The 21,798-nt window shown below is 43.9% G+C and overlaps 1 long non-coding RNA gene across 1 annotated transcript; it reads left to right on the top strand.

Annotated features, from left to right (window-relative positions):
* Nucleotides 1-40: 40 nt before the first annotated feature.
* On the top strand, nucleotides 41-2,145 carry LOC309379394. The gene is made up of 2 exons (XR_014172474.1): nucleotides 41-605; nucleotides 1,710-2,145. It is a non-coding gene; the product is annotated as an uncharacterized lncRNA (long non-coding RNA).
* Nucleotides 2,146-21,798: the final 19,653 nt, after the last annotated feature.

Genomic DNA, 21,798 nt, shown 5'->3' with positions numbered 1-21,798 from the left:
AATAGGTACTAGTCTGGCGGGAAGGTAAATGACATTTCCGTGCGCTGCTCTGGTTCGCCAGAAGCGACTTAGTCATGCTTGCCACATGACCCGGAAGCTGTACACCGGCTCCCTTGGCCAATAAAGCGAGATGAGCGCGCAACCCCAGAGTCGGTCACGACTGGACCTAATGGTCAGGCGTCCCTTTACCTTTACTTCGCTTAGTCCATAGTGTTGTGAGGTTGAAATCCTTACAGTTACCCCAATATGACTCTGGGCATGACTTGACTGGATTCTTGCAATTATGTTGAGAGCTATCATTTCATTAATCCTTTGAGCCACCAAGCCTACTATTAAAGTGTCTCCTAAGTCTATTAATATAGGATTGGTTTTAACTGTATTACAGCTTTCAATCCTCTGCCACCATCATCTTTGAGGCTTCTCAAAGAAATAAGAGATCTAACTCTTGAATAGACGTTCTGTTGAGGAAGGAGATCCAGAAGGATCAAAAGAAGTGCGAGGGATCTGTCTGCAAAACATTTGCTTTCATCTGTGCCATTTTCTAAACACATCCACATGTACACCAGAACTTTACAGTAGAATGCCAACAGGTTGCCTGTTGCTTGGTGAGTTCCCGCCTCCCCCCCCAGTAGGAATAAAGACACAGGACACAATTGTTTAAGGTTAATGGGCTAAAATTGGCCACAACTTTATTGGTTACAGGTAAGAGCGGTATTGGTTTAGGCATTGGTCCTATCAGACTACCCAGATTCAGCCTGTTAGCTTGAAAACTGGGAAGGGTCAACACCAGCAGGGGGAGCCCTGCTGATGCACATCAACTAGGGACTCCCCCGGGGTCACCAATCGGGGGGGCGCTTTAGGCCCTGGCCTCCATAGGCTTCAGACGAGGCAACGCCCCCTGGAATCCTTTACCGGACTACCCTTCAATATTTGGGGGAGGTGATGGCGCTCCTCCCCCCAACACATCTACATACCAATACCCCTACCAATGCCTAACCGCCAAAACCAAGGAGTTGTGACGATTTGCTACGAGGTAGGCAAAAAACCAAATGGCCGGTACCAATTTGCCAAGTGGAAACAATTCCTACCAGGCCCCTTAACGGCGACCAACCGAAGTCCATAGCAAGGTCAGAAGGGAGACCTTAAAGGGCGAGTGGGTGGGAAACCACAACAGCTGTGCGGACCAAAGAGGGAGATCCCAGGGCCGCGCTTGCCTTAAATGGGGCAAGCCACACACCCCGAGCCAGCTGATTGGCTGGCTCAGGGGATGATGCAGCCCGAGGATTCCCCTAATTGCACTGAACTGGAAACAGTCCCGCACACGTGTTGGGGGCATGAGCCCGCAATCCCACCTCCTCCTGATGTCGAAAGTGGCTTTATGAAATAGCCAATATAATTGTAATAAATAATACGGTGAGCTGGCCAAATTGAACAATCGATGAAGGATGGGGTGCAACAGACTGCTTGTTTTGTTTACTCATGAGAGTAGCCAGGATTTTTTTTTTGGGGGGGGGAGGCCTTTTGTTAGGGGAGGCAGAATCTCAGATATGTTTTTTATTGATTTAGTGGGGGCAGCTGCCGCTCCCTGCCCCCCTGGCTACGCCCATCATTTCAGCTGTAACAATATTATCCTCCTCAGTGCTGCATATTCATGGCTAATAAAAAGAAAGAGAGAAAGGCGTTTTCTTGCTTTCTGTATTCTGTTTTAGGAAAATACCAGCATGGATTCAATATCAGAGGGATTCCTGTATTTGAAAGGGTACCCCTGAACAGTGGAAACCAGAGCCTTTTCACGGAAGAACAAAATGAATCAGGAATCTGAAATGAAAAAACAGCTGTTAATGAAATGAAAGCAAAAATACCCCTGCTTTCCAGATTTTGTTTTCAGATTCTAAGTGAAAATACCAGAATGGATTCAATATCAGATGGGTTCCTGTATCTAAAAGGGTGTATTGAACAGCAAAAGCAAATAAACTAGAAAGTAGACACCTTTCAAGAAAGCTCAATTGAATCAGGAGTCTTCTTCTTCTTCTTTTAAAGCTGTTAGAATTCCAGGAAGAATAACTGGATGTGGTTGGGGTTGTTGTTGTTTATATAAAGACGATGCTTATGGACAGAATGACCTGCAATAAACCTAAAGACTTTGTTCTGTGCAGTTTTCCTTCATGCTCTCAGAAACTTTCTCTGTTGCCCCCCCCCCTTTGGTATTTCTTAAAAAAGGTAAAGGAGCCCTGGACAGTTAAAGGCGACTATGGAGTTGCGGTGCTCATCTCACTTTCAGGCTGAGGGAGTCGGCGTTTGTCCACAGACAACTTTCCGGGTCATGTGGGCAGCATGACTAAACCGCTTCTGGTGCAACGGGACGCAGTGACAAGTGACAGAGCGCACTGAAACACCGTTTACCTTCCCTCCGCAGTGGTACCTATTTATCAACTTGCACTGGTATGCTTTCAAACTGCTAGGTTGGCAGAAATTGGGACAGAGCAACGGGAGTTCATTCCGTCTCATGGATTTGAACCGCCGGCCTTCCGATCGGCAAGCCCAAGAGGCTCAGTGGTTTAGGCAACAATGCTACCTGCATCCCTTGTGTATAGGATTACAACCTAGCAATGTGACTGTATTTGTAAACTAGACTGCAGCCTTCCTGGTGCCTTCTAGATATTTTGGACCGCAGCTTCCATCAGCTGCAGGCCAGCTATCATTGCTAATGGTCAGGGATGGTGGTAATTGCAGTCCAAAATATCTAGCGGGCATCCAGATTGGCTTCTTTAAGCTGGACTGGTGACTGGGGGCGGCCACCGAGACCATACAACACCAGTCTTGAAAGACCTACATTGGCTCCCAGTATGTTTCCGAGCACAATTCAAAGTGTTGGTGCTGACCTTTAAAGCCCTAAACGGCCTCGGCCCAGTATAGCTGAAGGAGCGTCTCCACCCCCATCGTTCTGCCCGGACGCTGAGGTCCAGCGCCCAGGGCCTTCTGGCGGTTCCCTCAGTGCGAGAAGCGAAGCTACAGGGAACCAGGCAGAGGGCCTTATCAGCAGTGGCGCCCGCCCTGTGAAATGCCCTCCCATCAGATGTCAAAGAGATAAACAACTACCTGACATTCAGAAGACATCTGAAGGCAGCCCTGTTCAGGGAAGTTTTTAATGTGTGATATCTTAGTGTATTTTTGGTCTTTGTGGAAGCCACCCAGAGTGGCTGGAGAAACCCAGCCAGATGGGCGGGGTACAAATAATAAATTTTATTATTATTATTATTATTCATCCCACCCACAATCTCAACTCTCATGTGCAAAGTTTCTTGCAGTATCGCATCACACTCATTCAAAACAGCAACGATTTGTACACAAAAGTATTTTTTCCTGGAATCAGATAATACAGAAACTAGTGCAGCTTTTACATCATGCAAAGACTCAAATATAATGCAGAAATGAACAGTTAGGGAAATGGGGTGAAGTGAGGTGTGACTGCAGTCTATTTCTATTTTTCTGCTTTTCCTAATTGCATTGAGTGAGACCCAACTAACTCCTGTTCATCAATTTCAATGGATCTACTTGGAGTGTGACTAAAGTTGGGTATCACTCATTGTTTAGAGATCTGTTATTGAAAATGACATGCCTATAGTCCCCATTAGTGTGTAGCATTCAGAGGATGGTATGGACCTGTCTAGAATGTGACCAATCCTCCCTTTTTAAATAGGTTATTTCTTTTTTGAAGAGATAATTCTACCTCCAACCCAGCAATGATTACTGTAACGTAGGGTGTCCTTTCTTTGTGTTTGGAGATTATACAGTGACCAAGCTGAAAACAAAGCAGCGGTTACTCAGAGCAAAGGGACAGAGGGAACCTAGCTTTTCTCTTTGTTTAGGGTTTCCTTCATGGAGCTATTTACTGTACTTAACAGAGATGTTTTGAGTAATTTACTGCACTTTGGGGCCGATCATAAGACTTGCTGAGAATGTCATGTCACAACAGCCAGCGCTTGCCATGTCCTCAGGTATGAGGTCTTTTTGGAGTTGTTGAGTTCACTCCACTGTTTCCTGCAAATAATGGAGGAACTGCAAACAAAGGACTGAAAGGCGGGACAGAAAGAACTTAAAAACAAAACAAAAAAAGTATAGTTCATATTGCACTTTTAGTTCCTACTAGTGAGGGCTTATCATAGAAGAATAGGAAGGGACCCAAGGTTCATTTAGGACTCAGCTATAATCACGACTAGACCTAATGGTCAGGGGTCCCTTTAACTTTACCTATACAGCTGCAACTATAACGTTTTAAGTGCATTCTGCAAATGTGACACTAGATGGTGCTGGTGAGCTAATGGCAAATTCAATATATTTTTAAAAACTTTTTTTTTAAAATACATTTCCACAGAGATTTTTTTATATACATACGAAGAGTCCAACCCCCTGATGTGCCACATTCATACAACTGCATATACACATGAGCACATTAACATAGTCTGTAAGGTCTTCGCCTCCTCAACACACAGAAACTTGTAGACTTTCAACGATTTCCTGATGTCCTGCAAGCAAAGACACGAGTCCTTCTGCAGCAACCTTCTTTAGGTTGTCACCGCTGCCTTTTCAATCCTCGCGTTCAATGATTCTTCCAATCTGTTTTGCATCTACTGTGCGCTTTATATCTATTCAAATAAACTGCCCTGGGAGTGTCTATTTAAAGGTGGCATAGAATTTTCTCTTAGAAAATAATAGTAAAATAAGATAATGAGATCAGACGCAGATGCAAGAAATCACGGGTGCACGCGTTCAGGTGCAGGTCCGATCCAGCCCACAGAGGGGTCTCTGCTGGAGTGAACCGGCCTCGGCAAGGTAAACCTTGCTGACCCCTGATTTATTGCATTTATAGCCTACTTTTCCTCCAAGGAGTTCGTAGCGGCAAACATGGTTCTCTGTTGCCACTTTTTATTTTCACAACAGCCCTGTGAGGTAGGTTAGGCTGAGAGACATTAACTGGCCCATAGTCACCTATTGAGCTGTTTGACCAAGTGGGGATTTGAACTCTGGTCTCCCAACCCCCAGTCCGACGCTCTAATCACAGCGGCTCTCTAAATGTCACATGAGGCCAGTTGTGGCATCTCTGGTATGGCAATACAGGCTCGGCCTTTGAGCAGGCTGGCAAACAGCGCATTGCACTCTTCCCGACGCCTTTCCATGTTATGAGCCGGGCAGTGATTTTGGGCCAGCCAGCAATGTTTCAACATTGGCTAAGGCAGCTCTACCTAATTTGAAGCGCCATCGTAACTCACGAGCCTTTTAAGGGCCGAGCGACCATTATTTATCTGAGCTCTCCATCCGTCCAAGACTGGATGCAATGGCAAGCTGCCAGCGGGGAAGGGGAAGGCTGAAGAAAACACAAGGCGGAAAAAAACAGTCTGGTATGGAAAAATGTAGAGAAGCAGCACAATGACTACTGGAGAATTCAGAAGACTGGGAATCCAGTCTATAAAGGGCTATTGCTGCTGCCTTTGGGGTTTTTTTAAGCTTGAACCCCCCACTTGCCCACTGTGCTTGGCTCTAGTCCAAAAAGTAATGGCTATTGCCAAAAAAATAAGTCGTTTTCAATTCTCTTTGGTACTTGTCAAGTTGATTTATGTGGTGATGGGAAGATGAGCGCCTTGCTTCCTTCCCATCCTAATTTTATGACATGATTATTCTAGCACTGGGAATGAGAGAGAATAGGTGTCGGATTGACTTAAAGATTTCATAAGCTTGTTGCCTTGTATCCTGCAGGGGAATGGAAAGGCATTTGCTCTAAGAAAGAGGAGTCAAAATGGGTTAAGCCAGGGAGTTTGGACCAGCCAGTCTCTCTCCTGTCTCATCATCATCATCATCATCATAAAATTCATACCCCACCCATCTGGCTGGGTTTCCCCTGCCACTCTGGGCAGCTCCCAGAGAATATTAAAAACACAATAAAACATCGAACATTAAAAACTTCCCTAAACAGGGCTCCCTTCAGGTGTCTTCTAAAAGTCAAATTGTTGTTTATTTCCTTGACATCTTATGGGAATGGGCGCCACTACCGAGAAGGCCCTCTGTCTGGTTCCCTGTAACCTCACTTCTTGTAGGGAGGGAACCACCAGAAGGCCCTTGGAGCTGGACCTCAGTGTCCGGGCTGAGCAATGGGGGCAGAGATGCTCCTTCGGTTATACTGGGTCAAGGCCATTTAGGGCTTAGGTCTGCACCAACACTTTGAACTGTGCTTGGAAACGTACTAGGAGTCAATGTAGATCTTTCAGGATGGGTGTTATATGGTCCCGGCGGCCACTCCCAGTCACCAGTCTAGATGCCACATTCTGGATTAGTTGTAGTTTCTGGGTCACCTTCAAAGGTAGCCCCACATACAGCACATTGCAGTAGTCCAAGCAGGAGATAACCAGGGCATGCACTACTCTGGTGAGACAGTCTGAGGGCAGGTAGGGGCTCAGCCACCGTACCAGATGAAGCTGGTAGACAGCTGCCCTGGACACAGAATTTGCTTGTTCTTCCATGGCTGCTATATTATGGTAACCAGATGTCCCCGTTTCCCGGGGACAGTCCCTGGATTTACAAATCTGTCCCTGGACAAAATCCGTCCCTGGAATGTCCCCAGATTTCATTTAATGTCCCCGGATTTATATTTTAGGTGTTGTAGATTTATTAGCAGGGAATGAATGTTGTGTGATTGGTTCAAAGGTACAAGACACATCATATGGGGACTTCCGATGAGGCAAAATGGCGGGCACCACAGCAGTGAGCAGCTCCTGAAGCTAGCCAGAACCAATTGCACTACCAGGCTTGCTTCGGACTGCTGAGACTGCCGCTGCCGAGAGGAAACCGGGGGTGCCTGGCGTGTCAACTGGGGAACCGCTGACACTCCCCCGTGACCCAAAACGAGCCAGGAGAGAAAGCACCCAGCCACCCGGCTGACTGCCTAGTGGTGCTCTGGGGCCAGGAAAACCTGGGAGCTGATGCAAAGAGAAGGAGGAGAGGAGAAGGAGAAAAAAGAGGGGAGCCCCGATCTTGCTGCTGCCACTGAGGAGGAGAGGTAGGAGAGCACCGGGCGGGCAAGGACACGTGGCCGAGCCCAGGCCCGACCTGAGCCTACTCCACGGTGGCTAGCATTCCAAGAGAGCAGACCGGGGCCCAGAGGAAGGCCACACGACAGTGGAGACCACAGAAGTGAAGATATTACTTCTTAATTTTTTTAAAAAAATAACTTTTTTTAACAACTTTTTTTTCTCTTTTCAAAAAAAAGAAAAAAGGGGGTCCCTGGATTCTCTGAAAAAAATCTGGTAACCTTATGCTAGATGGCAGGATGCCAAATAAAAGGAGCCATTGCCTCAACTTTGCAGACTCTTCCGTTGTTCTTAAGTATTACCACTTTCTGTCCATAATTGGATTCGGTGATAAAAGCGGAATGCCCCGTGCTATGAAAGACCTGCTCAGAATGTGAAAGTGAAGATTAGATGCCCGATATTGAAAGCATCAACATTTAGTCGAGCAATTTGCAATACTTCAAAACACAGACCAGAAGAACGGGCAGAATCTGGCATTTAGGTCAGTGCTGTGTGGTGTTGATAGCTGAACAAATAAGTTGCCTGGGATGTACTTGCCATGTGAAAAGCCAGTGATTAGTCTGTGCTGTCTCTCCCCCCCCTTTTTTTTCTTTTAATAAAATGGATGGCTCACTGTTTGATGTTGATCAGGAAACATCCTCAGCAAATGTACGTCAGCTTATTTGTTGATCACAAACTGTTTCACTTAGCCATGTGTTATTCATGGATGGTGACGTCAAACTGGAAAGGTGAGAGGGCCGATTTGGACAAAAGTTCCAGAATTAACCTTCGATTTGCACGGTGATGAAAGCTGAAGACATTATCTGAAATGGCACCCATAATTCCCCACCCCACCCCACCCCACTGATAAATATTGCACAGTTCTTCGTCAGAAATAAATCTATACAATCCTTCCACGAAATAAAGTCCTTGGAAGAATCAGTACAGAACACTTCTCCAGTTACAATATTATAGAATTAAGTATATTTTGTCCCCGATGACTGCACTCAAAATGTGTAGGGCACTTACCATTTGCCTTTTTTGCTCTTCATCATCATCATTTTATCTTAGTTTGAATTTATTTATTGCATTTATATGGCTTTTCTCCCAGGATCTCGAAGTGCCATATGTGGTTCGCCCTGACTTCGTTGTTTTTTTAAAAAAAAGATATTTATTAAAGTTTCAAAAATTATATAAAAACAAAACAAAACAACAATACAAACAAACACAAACAAAAACAAGTATAGTTTCAATCCCTTATTTTCATATAACTTACTTCCCCGACTTCCTCATACCACCTCTTTCTGTATTCCAATTTCTAATTATTAATTCAGCAAATCCTCTCCCTTATTTTTCATTTAATTTTTAGCCTTTCTTTTCTTTTTACTTAACCATTATAGCTGGAAACCACATAATTTCTAAACCAACGTCATTCTAACATTCATTAATTTTGCAATATTTCTTAAGATAGTCCTTACATTTCTTCCAATCTTCTTCCGCTGTCTCTCTTCCCTTGTCTTGGATTCTGCCAGTCATTTCTGCCAGTCCCATATAGTCTATCACCTTCATCTGCCATTCTTCCAAGGTGGGTAGATCTTGTGTCTTCCAATACTTTGCGATGAGTATTCTTGCTGCTGTTGTAGCATACATAAAGAATGTTCTATCCTTCTTTGGCACCAAATGGCCGACCATACCCAGGAGAAAGGCCTCTGGTTTCTTCAAGAAGGTATGTTTAAATACCTTTTTCATTTCATTATATATCATTTCCCAGAAAGCCTTAATCTTTGGGCATGTCCACCAAAGGTGAAAGAATGTACCTTCAGTCTCTTTACATTTCCAACATTTATTATCAGTTAAGTGGTAAATTTTTGCAAGCTTGACTGGGGTCATGTACCACCTATAGATCATTTTCATAATATTCTCTCTTAGGGCATTAATTGCCGTAAATTTCATACCAGTGGTCCACAACTTTTCCCAGTCAGCAAACATAATGTTATGACCAATATCTTGTGCCCACTTAATCATGGCTGATTTCACCGTTTCATCCTGCGTATCCATTTCAACAGCAAGTTATACATTCTTGACAGATTCTTAGTTTTAGGATCTAACAATTCTGTTTCCAATTTTGATTTTTCCACCTGGAAGCCAATTTTCCTGTCCAACTTGTAAGCCTCCAGTATTTGATAATAGTGAAGCCAGTCTCACACTTTATCTTTTAATTTCTCAAAACTCTGCAATTTCAGTTTGTCCCCTTCTTCTTCCAAAATTTCCCAATATTTCGGCCATTTGGACTCCATATTGAGCCTTTTCACAGCCTTTGCCTCCATTGGCAACAACCATCTTGGAGTTTTACGCCTCATTTAATCTCCTCAACAACCCCGAAAGGCTAAAAGATAGTGACTGGTCCAAGGTCACCCACAGAGCATCATGGCTTAGTTAGGGTTCACACCATGATATCCCTGATTTTAGTCCAACATTTTAACCACTACATTGGTTAAAATAGGATTGTAACCATATGTAGTGTCCAATTTGCAAGGCAGCTGGCAACTCTAGTCTAAGCCCCTCCATTCCTCCTGCTTCAAATTCCTTTGAAATAACCCCTACATCCGAATTGAAATTTTTAAAAAACAAAAACCCTTCAGCAATCGCCTGGAACGTGACCTCTATTCATCCGATTGCACCTAGTAATATGTTGAGAGCAACTTCCTACATTAAAAATAAATTAATCGAACAGAAACATTTCTTCTCGGAAATAACAAACTATCATGTTAATCTGCTTTAATCATCCCACTGGTTCTTTTTAGATTTAATTAAAATATCCCTCTATGCATCCCAAGTGTCTAATATTCTCGCTGCCATTCATGCTGGCTCAAATCCACTCCAAATAATATGGTCCTGATGTTAATGCAAAACACAGACCCCCCTAAATGTAGATACTCTTTTACAATGGTCTTTCACTAAACATTAACTGTGCAATGTTTCAGATATGATGGCTGTTAAGTTACTATTAGGGGTTGTTGTTGTTGTTGTGTGTGTGTGTTTTGGGGGGAAGGAAGCTATTTTTAATAGCTGCTTAAGTTTCAAACTTGGTCTTTCTGCAGAATAAAAATGTATTAGCATAATATATAAGACATCCCAGATGCTACTTGCAGCAAACTGGTTATAGCTAGATGGCACGTTAAGTACATGACTCACTAGCCGTTAATTAAACTCTCTAATCACACGCCGGGCTTTAATGGGCTAGAACTGGCCGCTACCTGGATACTGGATGTATCTATAACCCGCACCTGTAAATCTGACTCACGAGCCACGTGACGCTGAAAGGCCATCTGGCAAAGGGAGGCAAATACACAGAAACGAAAGCACAAACAGAACTGGGGAGGGGGAGCAAGGAACGGGTGCTGATAGGAAACAAAAGTGCATCGTGTAAAAAGACGTACTGTACGTTCTGTGTTCGTTTTGTCAATAGTGAGGGATTGGAACCGAAGCCAAATTAGAGAAACACCCTTGAAATCGACAGTGCTTATTATGCCACGACCTGGATTATAAGCAGCCCAGGTAACCAGAAATTGGCACAAGATGTGAGCATTTGGGGATGTGAAAGCAAGATGCTCTGGCACATTTGTGCTTTATCATGTGGGCGATTGCATTTGCTGCATGCTGTCACGGTCTGGTTTGCGGGCGATCGAAGTCCCGGCTGGGGATGTCGGGACCGGGGGCAAGATGGTGGGGTGGGCGCAGGAATGGGAGTCCATAAGCCAGGAGTCAGAAAGCCAAGAGTCCGAGGGTCAGAGAGCCGGGAGTCAAGAAGCCAAGGGTCCGAGGGTCAGGAAGCAAGGAGTCACGAAGTCAAGGGTCTGAGGATCAAGAAACAAGGAGTCAAACGCAGCAAGGCAGGGAACGTGTTGCTGTGGCAAAGAGCCAAAGGGAAATGCTGACCTTGTATGCCTTCCCAACTCTTGCCACCAGGTGCTGTGAGCCTCTTGGGCTTGCCTATCGGGAGTTGGCAGTTCAAATCCCTGTGATGGGGTGAGCTCCCGTTGCTCTGTCCCAGCTCCTGCCAACCTAGCAGTTTGAAAGCACGTCAAAGTGCAAGTAGATAAATAGGTACCGCTCCAGCGGGAAGGCTAACAGCATTTCCGTGCGCTGCTCTGGTTTGCCAGCAGCAGCTTATCATGCTGGCCACATGACCCAGAAGCTGTACGCTGGCTCCCTTGGCCAATAAAGTGAGATGAGCGCCGCAACCCCAGAGTCGGTCATGACTGGACCTAATGGTCAGGGGTCCCTTTACCTTTACCTTTTATCACCTGTGTAGGCATGTGGGCAGTGGAGGTGAGGTGGGTGCTGTCTCTTGGGCTTCTGCCACTCAAGGTGTGTGCCTCACCTGCCTCATCAGTAGGCCTGGTCTGTATTCAGAGGCATGTGACCTTCACCAGAGATATATGGAGAAGGTCTTGCAACAAGGGCCTTTGCATGTTGAGAGACATGTGAAAAGGGCTTTGCTTTGCAACCGTTCCATGATGTGGCTTTTTGATTTGGCTTTCCAAAGAGTATTTTTTTATCCCATTTCAGATCATACAAGGGTAACCAAAAACCACTGGACCCAACCATTAAAATTATGTTTCAGAGTATGCACATGACCAAATGGAGCTCATTGGCAATTCAGTTCCATTGCAGTATACTGAGGGCCAACATGTTTTAACAGAAAGCTCCAATTAAGATTATCAGGTAAAGGAAGACATTCCATTCATTTATCGTTAAGGTTTTATTTTTCATTTAGCGTCTGCAATTAACATTTTTTGGCTTTTATCACAATCCAAGCCATTTAATGGTGAGGAGGTCCCTGATGATTTGTCGTTTATGAACTGAGTCCAAATACCTTTGAATGGGTTCATATGAATGTTTGTTCCTGAGATATTTTTTAAATATTTTTTTTTAAGTTTCAATTTCTAATGTAAGTAAATATTCCCATTTCTGGCTTTAAAATCTTTTGACCTCACGATGATCTCGTTTAAAGAATCGTATCAAAGATTGAATGGTGGCAGGCATGTATACTCTAGGTAATTACATCTTCCATATCTGCCATCTGAATGCCACCCAGTATGTTGGTAAGAGATCGCTGCAACAAATTCGCTCTTCTATTACATAGAAATGGCTATTTACCGTGGCCCAGTCCTGTGATATTTCTCAAGAGACTTCCACAGTCTTAATTCCAGTTCTCTGCACATTTCGTTGGGGCTGAAAAACACAGCCACTGGCAGATCTCCATCCCTTCCCTTCTGTTGCCTCATGCCAACCTAGCAGTTCAAAAGCACATCAGCGCAAGTAGATAAATAGGTACCGCTGCAGCGGGAAGGTAAATGGCGTTTCCATGCACTCTGACTTCTGTCACGGCATCCCGTTGTGCCAGAAGTGGTTTAGTCATGGCAGGTCACATGACCCAGAAAGCTGTCTGTGGACAAACACCAGCTCCCTCGGCCTGAAAGCGAGATGAGCGCCACAACCCCATAGTCGCCTTTGACTGGACTTAACCGTCCAGGGCGTCCTTTACCTTTTGTGTCTGATTGCATGATCCTACTAGACATCTGTTTCATGCCTTTGGATTGTTATCATCAAAAAGAAAAGGACAATAGCTACCTTTGAATGGCCGGGGCTTATCAAAATGGGTTTGATTTTTGTCCTTTAAAAAAACAAAAACAAAAAAGTAATGTTCTAGCATTGTTTGGTTGTTCCGTGACCTGCCACAATGAACTTGTAATACATCAGGAAGGACTGGGTGAAGTGCTTTTTTCCATGGCTTATGATGATGAAGTCAATGGCTTTACTTCCCGGTCAGATTTTGAAAACAAAAGGCAGCATTTAAGTTAGAGGAGAAGTAGATCAGAAAGCGTCCTGCAGGGAGGGCCGGGCTGGGGAAACTCATTGTTTGCTTTCAGAAATTAGGGCTGTATCTTCCACTTCACTTTACTGAACTTTCGCAGGGAATGTACCTGCTTTGTTAAGTGGCCACAGAAGCCTTGTATAGATGAGACAGCAGAAAGGGAAAGAAGGGTTGTGATGTCATCAGTTGACCTTGCAAGTACTTGGCAATCCTAACCGAACTACGTGGCACAAACCACATAAATTGCGCCTGCACCGCAGCTTGTATATAATTACTGCGTTTCCCAAACTTGTGGTGGGACTACAACTCCCATCATCCTTACCTAGCAGGGCTAGTGGTCAGGGATAATGGGAACTGTAGTCCAAAAGGGCCGGAGACCCAAGCTTTGGAAACCCTGGTAACCAGACAGAGGGCCTTCTCGGTAGTGGCACCCTCCCTGTGGAACACCCTCAAGGAAATAAAGAACCACACAATGTTTAGAAGACAACTGAAGGCAGCCCTGTATCGGGAAATGTTGTGGGGGTTTTTTTGTTTGTTTGTTTTAAAACTCTTTTTGTTCAGTTTTGCACTATACATTTTAATTCAAAGAATAATAATTATCATCAACATTTAGGGTTACCTGAATCCTTAGACTTCCCTCCACTCTTCCATGGTTTCCATTGCCAAACTTTTTCTACCGCATTATATATTTTCTCTACAGTGGTACCTTGGGTTACATACACTTCAGGTTACAGCCTCTGCTAACCCAGAAATAGTACCTCGGGTTAAGAACTTTGCTTCAGGATGAGAATAGAAATTGTGCTCTGGCGCAACGCGGGAGGCCCCATTAGCTAAAGTGGTGCTTCAGGTTAAGAACAGTTTCAGGTTAAGAACGGACCTCCAGAATGAATTAAGTACTTAACCCGAGGTACCACTGTATTTTTCTTAAAATAATCCATTTTTACCTTAGTTTTCAATACATTACAAGCGTTACTCAAGTCCTGCTAAAGTTTTTAGTCGTTTACAGTGTTCTCTTAAGTAAATTGTAATGTACCGGGAAGATTTATAATACTTGATGTTTTACAATGTTTTTATTCATGCTGTAAAAGCGGTTGCGGAAACCTAGCCAGATGTCTGGGGTATAAATAATAAAGTTATTAGTATTGTTATCAAATGGCATCTTCACAAAAATCCTGACCCTAACTCTAGGTGGGAAATTCATGGTCTGCTCTGTGAACAGTCCATCAAGTCTTATAGCAATCCTGCCCATCTTTCCCTGTTGCCAGGCTGATTGAACCCCCAACTTCTGAACTCCCAAATCCAGCCAAGATCTTTTGCGTATTGGGATCTTCAGTGATCTTCTGCACACCGGAGACACTGGGGTGAGGATAGTCTGATAGGACCAATGCCTAAGCCAATACCGCTCATCACCTGTAACCAATAAAGTTGTGGCCATATTTAGCCCATTAACCTTAAATAATTGTGTCATGTGTCTTTATTTCCACTGGGGGGGGATGGGAACTCACCACGCAAATATCTTTACATTTGAATGGGTATTTTATGGCACTCTTTAATTGCGGGAGAAGGCTTGAAATCAACATAAGTAGGTGCAAATCTCCCCAGCCCCGAAAACCTGGACCCCGGTGAGCTGCAGACCTGACACACCACAGATTTCATCGTCCATTTATTATTACTTATTTAAAAAGATTTACCTGTCAAATATCCGACAGAAAAACTCTAAGCAGTTTGCATAAAACAGTATAAAACTATACACGAGGAAACAAAATCAAACCTTGAAAATGAGGAGGAATGAAATGTATCAGAACAGAGATAACCATGAACTGTTTTAATAATAATAATAATAATAATAATAATAATAATAATAATAATAATAATAATTTATTTATATTCTGCCCATCTGGCTGGGTTTCCCCAGCCACTCTGGGCGGCTTCCAACAGAACACTAAAATACAATAACCTATTAAACATTAAAAGCTTCCCTAAACAAGGCTGCCTTCAGATGTCTTCTAAAAGTTTGGTAGTTATTTTTCTCTTTGACATCTGGTGGGAGGGCGTTCCACAGGGCGGGCGTCACTACCAAGAAGGCCCTCTGCCTGGTTCCCTATAACTTGGCTTCTTGCAGTGAGGGAACTGCCAGAAGGCCCTCGGCGCTGGACCTCAGTGTCCGGGCAGAAAGATGGGGGTGGAGACGCTCCTTCAGGTATACTGGACCGAGACCGTTTAGGGCTTTAAAGGTCAGCACCAACACTTTGAATTGCGCTTGGAAATGTACTGGGAGCCAATGCAGATCTCTCAGGACTGGTGTTATGTGGTCCCGGCAGCCACTCCCAGTCTAGCTGCTGCATTCTGGATTAGTTGTAGTTTCCAGGTCACCTTCAAAGGTAGCCCCACGTAGAGCGCATTGCAGTAGTCCAAGCAAGAGATAACTAGAGCATGGTGTGCAAACAAATGCACACCACCAAAATGACAGGCAGGCCTACAATGAAGGCACCTGCTGAATATCGAGAGGCAAGAAGTTCGAGAGGGTTGGCGCTGCCATACAAAAGGATCGATTCCTCCTTGCAAGTGCGGAGCAAACGTTTTGTGGCAGGTGCAAGAGTGCCAGTTCTGCAAAGGGTAAGCCCAGCCTTCAAGCTTTCCTAAATCCAAGGAAAATCCTCTGCAGATGCTTATTCATGTTGTCCTCATCATGTGAAACATGACTGTATAGACAGGTCCCTCCTCCCCTGTGTTTACTGACTAGTGACCACAATGAACATATATTTCCACCTTTGAAATGGGCAGCAGCCCTTTTCTTGTGCCCCCCGCCCCGCCCCATGCTTAAATTCACATCAGGAGACCTAGCTGAATCGGGACAGTATGTAAACTGACAAGCACTGAAATGTTCTTTAACATCTCTTTATGGGTCAAGGCACAGCTGAGATTGAAGGAGTCCGTTCAGAATGCACTTTTCTTGACACCTTTTCTTTGCAGCTCCCAGATCTTGTAAATCACTCCAAAAATATCCTCCTTTCTACACATGAAGGGGGGGGGGGAGAGAACATTTTGCTTGTCAGAAGAGGTCAAGGATGCTTTCCACTTTCATCTGCAATTTTGGCAGCTCAGGGAAATTCAGATTAGTGGAAAGGGAAAATGTTTCTTATGGTCAATTAAGTCAGTGCTTCAAATTCCCATCAGAGTGATAGCTTTGATCCCCAGGTGCTTTCTCCTATCTTCCAGTTCATTCTTTCTTTCTCTCTCTCTCTCTCTCTGCAAGGACTGTCTCTTCTTCTTTGATATGTCGCTGGGAAACTCATTAAGGCCAGATAGTCACTAATACATATGTTAATTTCCCAGCCAGGGGAAAATTAACAGTTAGGACAATTAAAAGACTCCTAAATAACACCAGTAGATAATCGCTTATAAATTCTTCCAACAGTCTGCAACTAAAGATATTAGCAGCTGATGCCGCTCCTGCAAAAAAAGAAAAGAAAAAAAGGGGGTCAGAAGGCATTCAGCTTGAGACAGATGGAACAAATTGACCCCACTAAGCTATCAGTCAATTGCAATCAAAAGATGTTTAAATCGGTTCTGTAATTGATGGAATCTTTCTCTCCGGCCTGCATTCTCCAAGTGTTAACATCTCCTTTTTCTGGAGAAAAGCCATCCCCTTTTGCTGTTCAGGCACACCCATCACAGAGAGCAGATCACATGTTTCCACTGGAAAGTACCACTCCAAACTGCAGGTTGGGGATTTTGAGATTGACTTCCTCCCTGCATAAGTATTTATTGTTTCAACCATTATGGCCATTGCAACAATCTTAAACTATAAATAAAACAAGAAAGAAACATGTTATCAGCAGTGTAAAAAAACCCTCCAAACCCAGCCAACAATATATAGCTTCTCTGGAAGTTGCAGAATTAAAATCAATATGCTTTTTCCTTAGATTTATATACGGGGGCTATGATCAATAACTCGTGTATCATATAACATTTTTACAGTTCACCAAATTATCCTCAGCAAACATTTTCCTTAACTTTTAAACAATCACCACAAATCTGGTTACCCTATCTATAACAAATTTATCTTGGTTAGACAATAACAATACAATTTGAGCTTGATCATTAGTATTGGACATGCCCCATATCAGATTCAGAATAAATTTCTCCCTTGGCTAAGAATATAAAGAAAAATAAAGTAAATGATCACACAAATCTTAGACTACACAGGCACCAGAAACACTCAGGTATTTTGTGACACTTTCTATCCCCATGTTGGAAGAGCGTCAGTGAAATTTCGGGTCTAAAGAAAGGCTTGACAGAAAGGCCTAAGGCACATCATACAAATAATTTTCAAAACTGTGGGATGCCTTTAGAAATGCAAATATGGGCAGTGGGGGGATGATAAACTGCTTCTAGATCTTTTTGAGAATGTACATTGTATAATTTAAGGAAGCGAACGCTGTTGTATATTTTTCTTTGTTGTATTTGTTTATTTTTACCTGTCTTTATATAACTTGAATAAAAATGTATTTAAAAAAAAGAGAATGTACATTGATGTTTGTGAGAAAAAGCCCACTTCCTTACGAGTTGTGCAATTAAAACTAAGGCCAACAGTTGTTGTTCAGGATTGGATCAGATCATGGGACTTCAGATCATCAGACATTTTAATCCACTAGTTGCTCTCATTTTATCCCTTCTGTGAATTACAGAATGACCTGTAGCAGCCATTTCATGGGGACCCATCTTAAAACACATTCACCTACTTATGGCTCCCTAGGCCTCTGTTTCAGTGGAACCATAGGAAAATACCACCACTGTTGCCTTACCAGACCAAACGGTAAGTGTGGGCAAAATAATAATAATAGTAATATAATAATTTATTGTTTATACCCCGCCCATCTGGCTGGGTTTCCCCAGCCTCTCTGGGTGGCTCCCAACAGAATACAGTGGTACCTCGGGTTACATACGCTTCAGGTTACATATGCTTCAGGTTACAGACTCCGCTAACCCAGAAATAGTGCTTCAGATTAAGAACTTTGCTTCAGGATGAGAACAGAAATTGTGCTCCGGTGGCGCAGGAGCAGCAGGAGGCCCCATTAGCTAAAGCGGTGCTTCAGGTTAAGAACAGTTTCAGGTTAAGTACGGACCTCCGGAATGAATTAAATACTTAACCCGAGGTACCACTGCATTAAAAAGACAATAAAACATCAAACATTTAAAAAAAACTTCCCTAAACAGGGCTGCCTTCAGATGTCTTCTAAAATTCAGATAGTTTATTTCCTTGACATCTGATGGGAAGGTGCCACTACCGAGAAGGCCCCTCTGCCTGCTTCCCTGTAACCTCACTTCTCACAGGGAGGGAACCGCCAGAAGTGGACTGGCTATTGTTTGGTTAAAACAATGGTGGGTCAGCTTTGGAGAACTGCTGTTCCTCTGTTGTTGGCCTCTGTCTGTCTTGAGAGACCATGGGGTACAACTCTGTGGGTGAAGTCAAACTTCTCTGTTAGCACCACCCAAGTGACCTACCCTGGGCGATGTGTGTGGTGTTTCTTTCTCCTAGCTGGGCTACCTTCTAAGGTTGTTGAGCCCCATCTGCCAGCAGGAGGGGGAGACACCCATGGCTGTTCAGCAGCCAGTCTCATCTCTGCCTCTTCGCCTCCCTCCTCTCCTGCCTCTGCCTCTGATTCTGAACTTCTCTCTGTCACAGGCTCTCCCAGCTCACTAAGCCCTGTTCCCTCTCCAGCTTCTGACACTTCCTCCCAGGCTGCTCATCATCATCCCACCACCAATCCCCAGGCTCTGAGCTTTCTTCCCTTGGGAGTTCCCCAGCTGGTTCGTCCCACCACCCCTCTACGTCCAACCAGATTGTGGCACCGAGTTCCCCCACTCTGGCATGTGACAGATCCCTTCTCCAACAACTGTTTTACTGGATAGCCTAATGATCAAAGTGTCAGTTTTGTGGGAAGGTTTACTTTAGCAGATGGGACACTGGTGGCGCTGTGGGCTAAACCACAGAGCCTAGGGCTTGCCAATCAGAAGGTCGGCAGTTCGAATCCCCACTACGGGGTGAGCTCCTGTTGCTCGGTTCCTGCTCCTGCCAACCTAGCAGTTCTAAAGCACAAAGTGCAAGTAGATAAATAGGTATCGCTCTGGCGGGAAGGTAAACAGCATTTCTGTGCACTACTCTTGTTTGCCAGAAGCAGCTTAGTCATGCTAGCCACATGACCTGGAAGCTGTATGCCGGCTCCCTCAGCCAGTAAAGCGAGATAAGCACCACAACCCCAGAGTCATCCTCGTCTGGACCTAACGGTCAGGGGTCCCTTTACCTTACTTTAGCAGAGTTAAACAATCCCCTTTATAAGTTTACGCAGTGATCAGCTTGTTGCTGACTCGTCTGAGTTCTACTAATAACGAAGCCTTCCTGGTTAAAAATCCCTTTGAATCCCTCTTAAAGAATACACACACAAATCTGATTCATGTTAATATAAAACTATTTTACTCTCAGATTCATTCAGGTTTACAGAACTGTACCTGAAGGCAGGCTTAGGTTACATAACAAGCAAATAAACTATCCCAGAGGGAAGTTGGTCCTCAGGTGACTGCAACTGAGCAGTTATCTTTCAAAACTACCAGCAACCGACAAACTGGTTGTCACAGCAAATGGTTAGAACATGGAGGCCCTTAGTCCTCTGTCAGAATGCTGCACTTGACAGCACCTTTACATCCCACAAGTTTGCATTTCTTAGTACAGAAAGCATTGATCTTTCCTGTTCTGCTTAGTTCAAGAGGGTTCTGGAAGGTTTCTTCTCTGCTTGAAAGAAAGTTCTTGTTTGGGTTATTCCTTCTGGGAAGCTGAGTACAGCTGGTTTAAACTGGTTCTGTTATCTCTTTCTGTCAAGGGCATGCTGAAGAAGAAGAAGAGTTTGGATTTGATATCCCGCTTTCTCACTACCCGAAGGAGTCTCAAAGCTGCTAAAAATCTCCTTTCCCTTCCTCCCCCACAACAAACACTCTGTGAGGTGAGTGAGCTGAGAGACTTCAGAGAAGTGTGACTGGCCCAAGGTCACTCAGCAGCTGCAGGTGGAGGAGCGGAGATGCGAAGCCGGTTCCCCAGATTACGAGTCCACCGCTCTTAACCACTACACCACACTGGCTCTCACATTATGCTATTATAGTCAGGCCAGGAGGAGCCTGGGTTTCTCGCTTTCCCTTTCTATCTCTTTGTTCTGGTGTGGTGTTGGGTTCTGTTCTAAGGTTAAGTTTAGTCTTATTATAAGTATTGTAAATTTAAGCTGGATTTCTTATGGACAGTGCCAATCCTGAATGTATTGGATTTGTGACCATTGTGCTCATTTGCCTTCAGTAGCAGTAAAGCTCTGCTGGATGAAATACAATTGCTTCTGGTCTATTTTTGCGAACTCTGCGACATGTTAAATTTTTTCCACCGCACACAACGACACAAAGCCTTCCAAAGACAGCCCACCCTGGTGAGTCCATTACACTAGTCATGGCTAATGTTGGCCACCTAATGCTAGTCAATTGGGTGTTGTTTTTGTGGGAGTGACTATTGGCCATAAGTAGAACAAAGAGAATAGAGGGTAGCCTTATATTGTTTTTGAACAGCTGTGCATAATTCACAAAGAATCTGGATACCAATTAGTCTACTGTGCACTTTGCAAAATACACATTTCATATGAGTGAACAGGAAGCAAATTCTTAAGGCCTGGTCTTCTCGCTTTCCATTACTTCTCCTGCAGATGCTCCCACTTTTTATTATATCTATATATCGAAATATAAAATTAGGTTTTACAAATATTAATTTATAACAATCCAAATTACATACCCATGTTTAGAGATTTCTCCAAATCTCTGGACTTCCCACCTTCCCCATGGGTCCCATCGTACATCTTTTTAACTGAATATTTTTCCACAATCCATATTTTGTACTTTCCATTTGTCCATAATATTCATTACATTACAAGTGGTATAAAAATCCTGCTAGTGTTTTCATCTGTTTACAGTGCTCTCTTAAATGAATTATAAATTTTCCCCATTCTTAAGTTTAGGTCTTCTTGGTTCCTGAGTCTTCCAGTCAGTTTTGCCATTTCGACATAATCCAACAGCTTAATTTGCCATTCCTCTCTGGTAGGGACTTTATCTTCTTTTCGTCTCTGGGCTAGTAGCATCCATGCGGCTGTTGTCGCATACATAAAAAGTCTTTTCTGTTCCTTTGTTATATTGGTACCTAGAAATCCTCAGATGCTCCCACTTTTAAAAAACACTCTGGGAGTGAGAATGCCTTCCTTCCAGCCTAAAACTGCACACTTGCAGAAGTGTTCATATTTTAATGCTGTAAAAGATCCCCCAACCTTTCTGCTTGCTCATGCTTGTTATGCAAATTTAAGTTCATTACACATATGCAGATTTGCCATGACCTCTGGCTCATTCGCCAGACCTTCCCAAGGTGACTTCATCAGCATGGAACAATTTGCAGAAACTAGCATATTTTGAGGGTGGCAAACAAACCCGAGCTTCCGATAAGGTTTAGTGACAGATGAAGGCTTGTCATTTTATGTTCGGTGTTGCTCCCACTCAATCCGGCTGAACTGCTTTAGAAACGTTGACAGCCACTTGAATATATAATGTGAGCTGCCCGTTCCCATATTCAGACAGTTCCCCTTGCCACCATGTAAGCCAACGTTATGATAGGAAATTGGTTCATTCTACTCATGGCCCCCTGAACTGCACAGTGCCTTGTGTGGCAGTCGCTGTGACCCCTGGGTCAGTCCTAAGAAGTCAGGAAACAACACCAAAGTCCAATGATTCAAGGATAATTTTTACAGCAATGGAGGAGCATCTTCAGCCAGTGGACCT

The sequence above is a fragment of the Podarcis melisellensis genome (genome assembly GCF_964234715.1).
Source record: "Podarcis melisellensis genome assembly, chromosome: 10".
Taxonomy (NCBI): domain Eukaryota; kingdom Metazoa; phylum Chordata; class Lepidosauria; order Squamata; family Lacertidae; genus Podarcis; species Podarcis melisellensis.
This window is presented reverse-complemented; position numbering and strand designations above follow the sequence as displayed.